A 10,252-nucleotide genomic window follows, 5' to 3' on the forward strand; every position below is an offset into this window, starting at 1 on the left:
ATGTCTGTATGTGTTACTTTCTGCTAGTGGATGAAAAAACACATCAATATTTATCAGGAAAGACTTTTCTCCTTTCAGTTGAGGCTGCAATTCTTCTAAGCTAATTTTCTCTGTTGGAAATTTAGACATCTAATTCCTTTGAATCATCTTGGCTCCTATAAGCACTGCAGGGAAACAGAAGTCCAGGGGCAATTCATGTTCTCTTAGATAGGTATATGACAAAGATGAATCATATTACTTCCACTAGTGTCTCTGCAAGGAGAGATGATTTGCCTTGGGCTGAAAAACTTTGCTTGAATTCTTTTCAAATTGGGTAATTGTCCCAGTTTGAGACAAATTTGGAGGAACTTCCAAAATGAATGTCCTCTGATAGAAGGCAGGTTACAGCCACCCTCCCCCACCAGGTTCGGAAAGAATTTCCCAAGGAGGAAAGTGAAAGGAAAAAAACCTATTTATTTAACAGTCACAATGCACAATGGGAAAAGAATAATGGTAAATAATAAAACCTCTTGCTGTGGAGAGAACCAGGTAAATTTTCACAGTCCTTTCTGCGGGTGTGGTCTCTCCCTTCCCCTCTTCAGGGCTGGGTCAGTGTGGGCGCCCCTCCGGATCAATGGTATACGGTCTCCCGGTGTGTTCTGAACAGTTCCAGAAGAGAAGAAGAGGAAGCCAAAGTCCCAGGGAAAAAAAAAGTTTAACTCCCCATCTCTCTCCAGAGAAACAGGGCTGAAAGCTGGCAGAAAAGCAGCAAAAAGGGTGTTTCCTCCATGCTTGCTGCCGCAGAAGCAGACAGAGTAGAGTGACCTTGGAGCACAAACTGCTGGGAAAAGTTCGCCTGGCTTTTTTTTCTTTCTCTCGCACCCAGTTTTAAAGGCACAGAAAGGCGCAGGATTTGTGTCTGGGCATAGAGCGGCGACAGGGGATACACATCGAAAAGTCACCCCAAGACAGTAAGCCCTATAAAATCTTGTGAGATTGAATTTTGCTTAGTATGTGTTATGAGAAACTGCACAAAGAAATGGCTATATCTTTGCCTCTGTGCTTTCCTTCATTTAACAGTATCTAGCAATAAATACTTACAAATAGCTCAATTATCTCGCTGGTTATTAGATAACAATATCATTTGATGTTTACCATTAGATTAGCAATAGCTAGAGAAATCTGTCCAAGATATTTGGGTCCAAAAATATATTACTCTTTACCTAAGTCTCAGAGTCAAGCCAGATAGCATCACTTAGAGGCATGTATCAGCTGCTGTGCCAAATATCATCATGGGAAGTCCCACATTTCTAACACAAAATTTTGGATTTCTGAAACAGATCTAAAACAGAATCTTAGAAATTAGAGAAAAGTGACAGCACACTGTCTCGCTGTAAAGACACTTAGCTTTCCATCTCTGCAAGGAATGAAGAACAGAATAGCTATGTTGTAGGGCACGGGGTGCATTGTTTAACGTGTTGTGGTTTCATAGATATATGTGTTTGTTAAATACAGGAAAGCCAGGAACTTCAGATTGAAAGAGATAACCCTTGTCACAGTGTCGACTTACCAGCTGTCACAGGCAACAAGATCAGCAAAGACATCCTCATAACAAAGTAATTTCATCTCAGAAATAATGTTTTTACTTCCATCACTCTTACCAAAGGCTATCACTGAACATCACTGTTCTGGAAGGTAAAAGTCGCCTTCCAGTTATCAACATTTAGTACCTCCTGTGTTCTACCCAATTGCTCTTGTACCAGTTTTGGCTTTTAGTTCAAAAAATCCGTTAGCTGGTCTGCTGTTTCTGATCCCGAAGTATAGAAACCAAGCATACACCTTTGAGCCTCTTTTGAAAAAAAACCCCAGATTTAGGTGAATTTGAATAGTTCTCCCTTCTTCTGATTCTAGAAACTTATTTTCTGTTCGTTTTTTTTTTTTTTTTTCCTGTTCTGATTTCAGTCTGAGTATCTTATCTTTCCTGGAAACAGCTGGTGAGAGTTGTATTGCAGGCCTTGTTATGGTCCTGGAGAAATACACTAGCATGTCCCTCTTTCCCCTGGAAAGGCAAAGCCTTACATGTATTACAGCTGTGTGTGCTTCTCACGCAGCTTTAGCCTAATAACAGCCCGCAGTAATCCCAGGAGCTTTTCCTCTGTTTTCTCAGAGCAGTGCTTCCTATTTATAAAAGAATACTGGTAAGAAAAAAATTCTATGGGTTTGTGCAATTCAGAGTTAACACATTTCTATGGCTCTCGTCCCTCCTCTATTCTTCATCTGGTTCTTTCTCTTTGACAGCCTTGTGCTGCTTCACATCGGCCACATCTCCCCAGTGGGTGTCACTGGGAATACTACTGACACAATCCTACACTTTGCCCCAGGTCTCTGAGGGAAAATATGATATCTGCTTATCCCCACAATCAGTCCCTGAAAATTCCACATTAACTGATTTTCACCTGAAAATCTTTTCAGGAAACTTGTTTTTTATCACCATTTCCTAGTACCCTCCACACTTTAGCTATTTTTTCATCATGTTGTAATTCTTCTACTCATTAAATTGTTCTTTAGCAGATCTAATAACTTCCATCATGATAACTTATATTCTAAGATAAAATCTAGCCCTCTTTAGAGGTTTCAAAAATTTTCTTCCAGTTTCTACATTTAGTTGCAAGTATACCTTCTCTAGCTGAAGAGTGCTGTGACACTTACCATCTACTCTAAGAAATGTTTTTTTACCACTGGCTACTATATTAAGGTACGAAGTTACCTTACTAAAATCAAGTTAATTTGAAAAGAAGTACCTAAATATAATTGAAATTTTATGTGATTCTCTTTATTTTTCAGTAACCTGACTGTTTTCAAAATTATGAAGTCGGACTAATGGGGTTGCCTGGATCATATTTTCCTCCTTCATACAAAGCCATAGGCATTATCCCAACAGGTACTCCGCCCAAATCAGTGGGTTTGCATAAAATACTTGTCTCCAGAGCTGTGGGTCTAAGGACCAGTTTTCTAGGTTGTTGGGATGAAGATTATTTGGTACTTCAGGTTAACACTGAACCCTCGCCGGGTTTTCTTCACCATTTTTCTTTCCAATTCAATAGTAACATATCTGAATTCCCTCTACTATTCCCTAGGGATGAAAGTCATTTGCACAAGGAGGGCCAGGAAAAGTCGTCGATTTAGAAATTTTTAAATGAAATCTCACTGCACAGGCATATATTATATGCAAGGTTCACTAGAACTTTCTCATATTTTCTCCCAATAAATTGCAGATAATATAATAATTTTAATTTACACTTAAAAATGTCTGTCCCTAGCTGGCAGACATGCAAATGAAATTGGGGAGCTAAAATTCCAAGGTACTTTCTTTATAATTTTTTACTACCAGTAAAGCATTTACTACTGCAAATAACTTTCTACTTTATTAGAGAACTAATCTAGCTTCTTTCTCCCTTAAATGAATTATCTCTGTAAAGTTAAATAAGTAAAAAAAGCATGAGAAAATGTGTTCAATAAAGAGAGAAGAGACTGCTCAGAAGCAGAGCCATTGAGTACAGTCAGATCTGTTAGTAGAAGGTGAGAATTTAACGATTGTTTTTCAAGATGTTGCTAAAATTTAAATCTGAGGTTTGTGTCTGTCTTTTGTAGTGTTGGTAAATACCACATTAACTTTTTAACACACTATTTCCGAATTCTTTTCCTGAGTATAAATGTTCATGCCCATAAATTTGAATGCTTGTAATTTTCTCAAGCAAATATGGTTTAAATTATATTCTTTTTATTTCAAGTCATTGTCTGTGTCCTTTCCCTCTGCCTCTCATACTTTTATTTAAGTTAGACAAAGACTATTCACCAGGGGAAAATAATAATCTTTGTTTCTTTGTTCCTTGTTAGTTTCCTTCTATTATTTTAGAGACACTATAACCAATTTTTTCTCCCTCTCTATTCATACATTAAAAAAGTCATATTGCTGTAATGTTCACTTTAGATGTACTGTTTACATATTTGTCCCCTTCTACATTCCAATTATGAGCTACAGAGTTCTTGAGTGTAGCTGGCACCAAATTTCTGTTAGTTTCAAGGGAAGTTTACTAAAACTCAGGGACTGACAGACACTTAGTCCTCAGCTGGCCTTTGGAAATCTTTCCTCTGAAAGCACAGCACATAGGGGTGGAGTCTCTCTGTTAGTCCATGCAGAGTGTGATGATTATTCGCTTTATGCATCATATTTTTTATGTAAAATTTGCACCACAGTTAAAAGCCACTTCTCAAGATACATGCTTATGGATTTAGAGTTTGTTGGACTTAGGCATCAGCAGCTTGGGTGTTTTTCCCAACATAGGAAAAAACCCATATGCTATAATTAAGATATTAGAAGGTATTTTCTTGCGTAAAGGATGGTTGAGTCAGATTTTATGACCCCCGCAGAAATTAGCAACTTCAGCAATTTCACTTTCTCAGCATACAACAAAAATATCTTGAGGTATTAATCCTGCCACGTGAGAATCCTCAGCTGGCACTAAGGCCCTGTTTCCAAAAGTAAGATGATGCTGGAAAACAGCAATGCGTTCTAGGAAGCTGCTGTAAATTGGCAAAAGTTAGATAAAATTCTGTTATTAAAATGGTCAGGGGAAGAAATGCAGTTTTCAAAGCAGGAAAAACTGTGTTTCAACTAATCTTAAAAGAATTCTGTAAAACATTGTAATCCCTTGCTATTACCACAACTAAAGTTTAAAGATTAGTCTAGCTTTTCTGTGTGCTAGAGGGAATATTGCTCCCAATTCTAATGGAAACACAGGAAGAAGGCATGAATTTTGATTTCCTTGAATATGTTTGAAGTCAGTCATGCACTTCAATGCTTTCTTATAGCAGAAAAGTGTAAGCAGACATAAATTACTGCTATGTATAGTCATGATTTAGCTATTTTTTTAAATGAGAATTAAGCATCAGTGACTAAAGGGAACATGAAAAACTTTCTATCCTTGTCTTTGCTAGGCAATTCACTTCCTTAATGCAGTCATCCTTTAGTTTTTCAGCAATAAATCTTATAAAAAAATATATTTCACTTCATAACTTATTATTGTGAACACAATGAGGATATTTCCAGCTAAGCCTGTTGAACAGATAATCCCAGAGAAGGAAATCAGACCTAGTAATGGTGCCATCCCCTTCAAGATCTGTTAATCAAGCCTGGCGTACAATTCTGACAGAAAGGATGAAATTCACTCATTCTTCAGTGATTTTAGGACTTGGTTCTGTAGTAGAAAGAGAAATTAATTATTTGTGGCTAATAATTTGGATATCAATATCTAAATCTCATATCTAAGTGTATACTATTGTTTAATAATTATCTAAACTTTGTAAAAAAAAATTTCACCTAAAGACTTTTTACATCCAGGATTGTACTTGAAAGAACAGGATGATGTTATTTTCAAAATTAAATCTCTGACATAATAACTCCATTACAGTTTAAATAAATTTGTAATCAGACAAGATACACCTTTCAGTAACACAGTGTTTATTCTAATAAAGTGCACTGTTGACTTCTTCTCTTGGCTGGGGTGATCCAAATCAATCCTCCAATCAAACTCTCTAATCAAACCCTCCTTCAGCTTAAGATCACTCCTCCTTGTCCTGTCACTACACGTTCTTGTGAAAAGTCCCTTTCCAGCCTCCTTGTAAGTCCCTCTGAGGTAGTAGAAGGGTGCTATAAGGTCTCCCCAGAGTCTTCTCTTCTCCAGATTGAACAGCCCCAGCTCTCTCAGCCTGTCTCCATAGGAGAGATGCTCCAGCTGTTTTCAACTTAAGTGGCTCTCCTCTGGTCTGTTTCCAACAGGTGAATGTCTTTCGTGTGTTTGAAGCCCCAGAGCTGGACACAATACTTCAGGTGGGGTCTCACAAGAGCAGAGTAGAGCAGCAGAATTACCTAACTCAACCTGCTGGCCATGCTCCTTTGGATGGAGCCCAAGGTGCAGTTGGCTTTCTGGGCTGTAAGTGTACAAATTTCTGGGTCATGTTGAGCTTTTTGTCCACAAACACCCCAAAGTCCTTCCCAGGGCATCTCTCTATCACCTCTGCCCAGCCTGTATTCATGCTTGGGATTGCCTAGACCCAGGTGCAGGACCTTGCACTTGGCCTTGTTGAACTTCATGAGGTTCATCACTAAACTAACTTTACAAAGGCTAAGAATATATTTCCCTTTTGGTTGGTGGGCAATAAAGGTGAAAAAACATTAACCGGCTATTTGTCTAAGGTTATTGAAACAATGCAAAGATTTCACTGTTAAAGTTCTTTAAAAAACCTGCCTACAAATTTATTAAAATAAGTGTGCTCTGAAGACTGTCTAACCTAGTCATCCTCCACACAAACAAAACTCTTCTCCTGTATCATAAATCGGTTTGAATGGGTATGCTAGGACTCTGGGGATGCTGAGGTGCTTCTAGCAAGAGAGTCCTGACTGTGTTTCTATGCTTCCCTTGGAGAATTTGCAATGTTTGTTTGCTGTGAGCAGCCTGCCCTGCATAACCCCTTGGGTTATTGTTTAAGCAGTCAAAAAAATAGCAGCTGTGGAACAGGTCAATTTAATTTGCTGACACAAGTGTGAGAGAAATAGCAATTTACCTGTGTATTAACTGTACCCTTCTTGCAAGGGATAATGCTTTGTTTCTTATTTCTAGGAAGAAATTAAATGAAATTAATAAAACAAAATAAAAAAATGTATAAGATTGTTCATAAACAGGGCTAGAGTGTATTAACAGTTGGGTGAGGGTAGCTGTGTCAAGAGGAGAAGGAAAGTAATTAAGCAGAGGTCTACCTACTTGGCCGAAGAACTGAAGAACAAGTTTTGACTGCGGAATACCTGGCTCAGCTCTGTAAATCATCACTAATGCAAACCCTTCCACCATCAAGGAACAAGGCCATCCACACTATGATGAAAAGATCAGTGCTGGAAATTTAAGGTAATGGCTTAGGTCATCCTCTTACACCCACAGAGGCTGAAGACCCTGAAGCGGCAAATAAATGTAAACAGCTGACGTGAATTTTATAAGGATGGATACAGGACACTTCCCATTACTTGGACATAGAACTAAATTTTGGAATGACCATTGAACTGGACACCAAGATAAATGAGAACACAGAAACACTAATATTTGGCTTGCTTAGGGTCTGTCCTGGTATTTGAACCCACTGGGATTTTATCACAGAACCTGGAGAATTGCTATTTATGCTTCTTGTAATGAGTTTACTGGGGCAAGGCTTTGGTAGCTGGGTGACTACAGGGGTGAGAAGCTGCCAGAAGCTTTCCCCATTTCCAACAGAGCCAATACCATCTTGCTTCAAGATGGAACCACCGATGGTCAAGTCCAAGCCAGTCAGCAACAGTGGTAGCACTTCTGGGCTAGCAGTTTTAAGATAAGGCGGAAAAGTTACTGTGGAACCGTGTTTGCAGCCAGAAGGAAGTGGGAATATGTGTGAGAAACAGCTCTGCAGACACCAAGGTCAGTGGAGAAAGAGGAGGAGGTGCAGAGGAAAGATTCCCCTGCAGAACATGGTGCAGACCAAGGTGACGCAGGTCCCTCTGCAGCCCAGTTTGGCCTGTGGGAGGAGCAGATTTCCACCACAGAAGAGTGTGAGGAGTCTTCCCTTGAGGAGGAAGGAGCAGCAAAGACAACGTGATGAACTGACTGCAATCCCTACTCCCTCTCCCCCTGAGATGCTGCAGGGAGGGTGTTGAGGCTCCGGAATAAAGTCAAGTCTGGGAATGAGGAGGGGTGGGGAGAAGGTGTTTTAAAGATTTGTTTTACTTCTCATTATCTCACTGATTTGATTAGCAATGAATTCAATTAATGTTCCCCAAGCTGAGTCTGGTTTGCCCATTATGGTAATTGATGGGTGTCCCTTCTGTCCTATCTCTACCCACAAGCCTTTTCTTGCTATATTCCCTCCCTTCTGTCCAGCTGTGGAGGGAAGTGGTAGAGTGGCTTTGGTGGCTATTTGGAGTTCAGCCACCATCAACCCTCCACACTTCTACATTTTCCTTTTTCACTGCAGTTGCTGTACCACTGTGTCTGTGCCCCCACACAACCAACCTCATGGACAAAACATCAAGACCAGGCAATAGCCAAGTGATACCACATTTCCTTGTAAAGCATAATCTTTGTTGCTCTTTCTGTGATGCACTGCCTGCCACCAGGAGAGGTATGAAAGCTTCTGGCTGTTCCTGCTTTACTCAAAACAGATTCTTTTTTCTTTCCCTGACTTCCCATATAGTCTACTGCCTACTGGGTTGTATTAGAGACAACTGCAGGTAAACCGGGTTTACACTTTTCACTAGTACTCATCCAAGAGAACAACTGTAACTTTCCAAACTATTTAAATTTTTCTGTTCTTAATAAGACTTCCTATCCAAAATAATAACCTTGAATTAACAAACTATGGTGGTATAGACAAACATCTATCCTTTTGATAGATACCTTTCTTTGGGAAGGTGGCCTGGGGGGTGGGGTGGGGCTGGGGTAGGGATGGACTATAATGACAGAAACCTAGAAAACACTGACAATTTTGCTCAATATATGACATTTTCATTAGGTCACTGAATTTTAATGATATTGTAGCAGAAGATTTGCTTGGAAATTTCTATGTAAGACAAATGCAAATTCAATAAAAGAAACACTTTCACAGACTTTTTTTCTGTAAAAACTCTGGCTACTCCCTAGCTGGTACTATAAAGCAGATATTTATTGAATCTGAGTTAAACTATTAATTGAAGATGTTTTTCTTCATGTGGTATGACTTGACTTCACATGAATCTAATATTAAAGTGCACAAAAATAAGGTAAAGTGTCAGAAGAAACAGCATTCAAATACAATAGCCCTGCCTCATTTTTACCCCTTATGTTAATACTTGATGGTTATGCTGCACAACAGCCTTAAAAAAAAATCCCTCTACTTTTAATTTTTTTGCTCAGTTTCTGACACAAATTAAAGACATTTTTGTCTTCAATAAATGTGAGGCAATGAATTACCAGCAAAAAAAGCATCCTGTCTCTTTCCAATGAGCAAAGAACATAGGAAAACTATAATTTTAAAAAAAATTTGAATTACTGAATTGAAACATAGCTTTCCTATCACACAAATATTTCCTTACTCTTTTTATTTGCTTCTTTCTATAGTCACTATCCGAAGCACTTTGCCTTAAATAGTGCCACAGCATCTTGTTCTCCAAGACAGGATTGGAGGGAGAGATTCTCACCATTCCCCCAGTCAACTGAGCTTCTTCAGCATTCACTGAAGTCACGGGCATACCTTTTCACTAAAGGCAAGCATCAATCCAAAGGTAGTCCGTTTTCTTTTAAAGCAAAACAAACCAAACAAAACAACAGTCAAAACCAAACGAACAAAAACCAAAGGGAAAAAAACCCCTCATGGCTGATGGCACACAGAGCGCAAAAATTCAGAAAACCGCAGCATCCTCAGCCAGGGCTCTGCCTTGGGATCCACCTGCCGATGCTGCTCTCCGCTTGTCCCCGGCTGCTCCCTGCGTCCCGCCGCCCCGCCCGGGGCTCCCGGCTGCCATCGCCCCCGAGAGCTGCCCCGGCTGACGGGAGGTGCTGCCCCGGGGCCCGCCCTGAGAGCTCACCTGCAGCCCCGAGAGCTCACCTGCAGCCCCGAGAGCTTACCTGCAGCCGTGCTCCGCTCCCAGCCTCTTCTCATCCCGGTCCTGCCGCCTCGGCCGGCGACCTCCGGCGGAACAGGAGGCACCAGCGGGGCACACCCAGCGCGCAACCTGCTGCTGTGCCCATCCCCAAACACACGAATGTCGGTGTAAGCCCCCAGTACCGTACTTACGCTGGAGAAAAACAAACAGACAAACAAACAAAATCCCACTCCATGTAAAAGGATTAAAAATCACAGAAAATTGTGATACCTGTTTTACTGCCTACTCCGAGTTCCACAACATTTACATCTTCACCATTTGACACCCCCTCCCCCTCCCCCCCCCGACATTTCAGGGAACCCTTCTTACAAAATAGGAAAGAACAGCAGGAAATGGAAATTCTCTGCATAACATCACAGTAATTGTCAAAGAACCCTGGCAGTTGCTGAACTGTATTGAAGCAGACATGACTGGACACCTCCAATTCAGGCTTCTCAAATTATGACATCTGTTTCTGGTTCTGATATGCAAAGGTTGTTGCTTAAACAGTATTTTCAATTCCTCCTGTCATGTAACTACAGGAATGCATGCTTTGTTTTAATTGAAGGGTTA

The 10,252-nt window shown here is 40.2% G+C and overlaps 1 long non-coding RNA gene across 3 annotated transcripts in view; it reads right to left on the reverse strand.

Annotated features, from left to right (window-relative positions):
- LOC121659152 overlaps nucleotides 1-9,926 on the reverse strand; it is a 103,120-nt gene extending 93,194 nt beyond the window's left edge. For all 3 annotated transcript variants that reach the window (XR_006014183.1, XR_006014182.1, XR_006014181.1), the window contains exon 1: nucleotides 9,663-9,926. This is a non-coding gene — a long non-coding RNA (uncharacterized LOC121659152). The remainder of the gene's footprint in view (nucleotides 1-9,662) is intronic.
- Between the last annotated feature and the right edge of the window lie 326 nt (nucleotides 9,927-10,252).

The sequence above is a fragment of the Corvus kubaryi genome, unplaced genomic scaffold (assembly GCF_017639235.1).
Source record: "Corvus kubaryi isolate FWS band 111438036 unplaced genomic scaffold, C.kubaryi_AGA036_p1.0 split3-73, whole genome shotgun sequence".
NCBI lineage: Eukaryota > Metazoa > Chordata > Aves > Passeriformes > Corvidae > Corvus > Corvus kubaryi.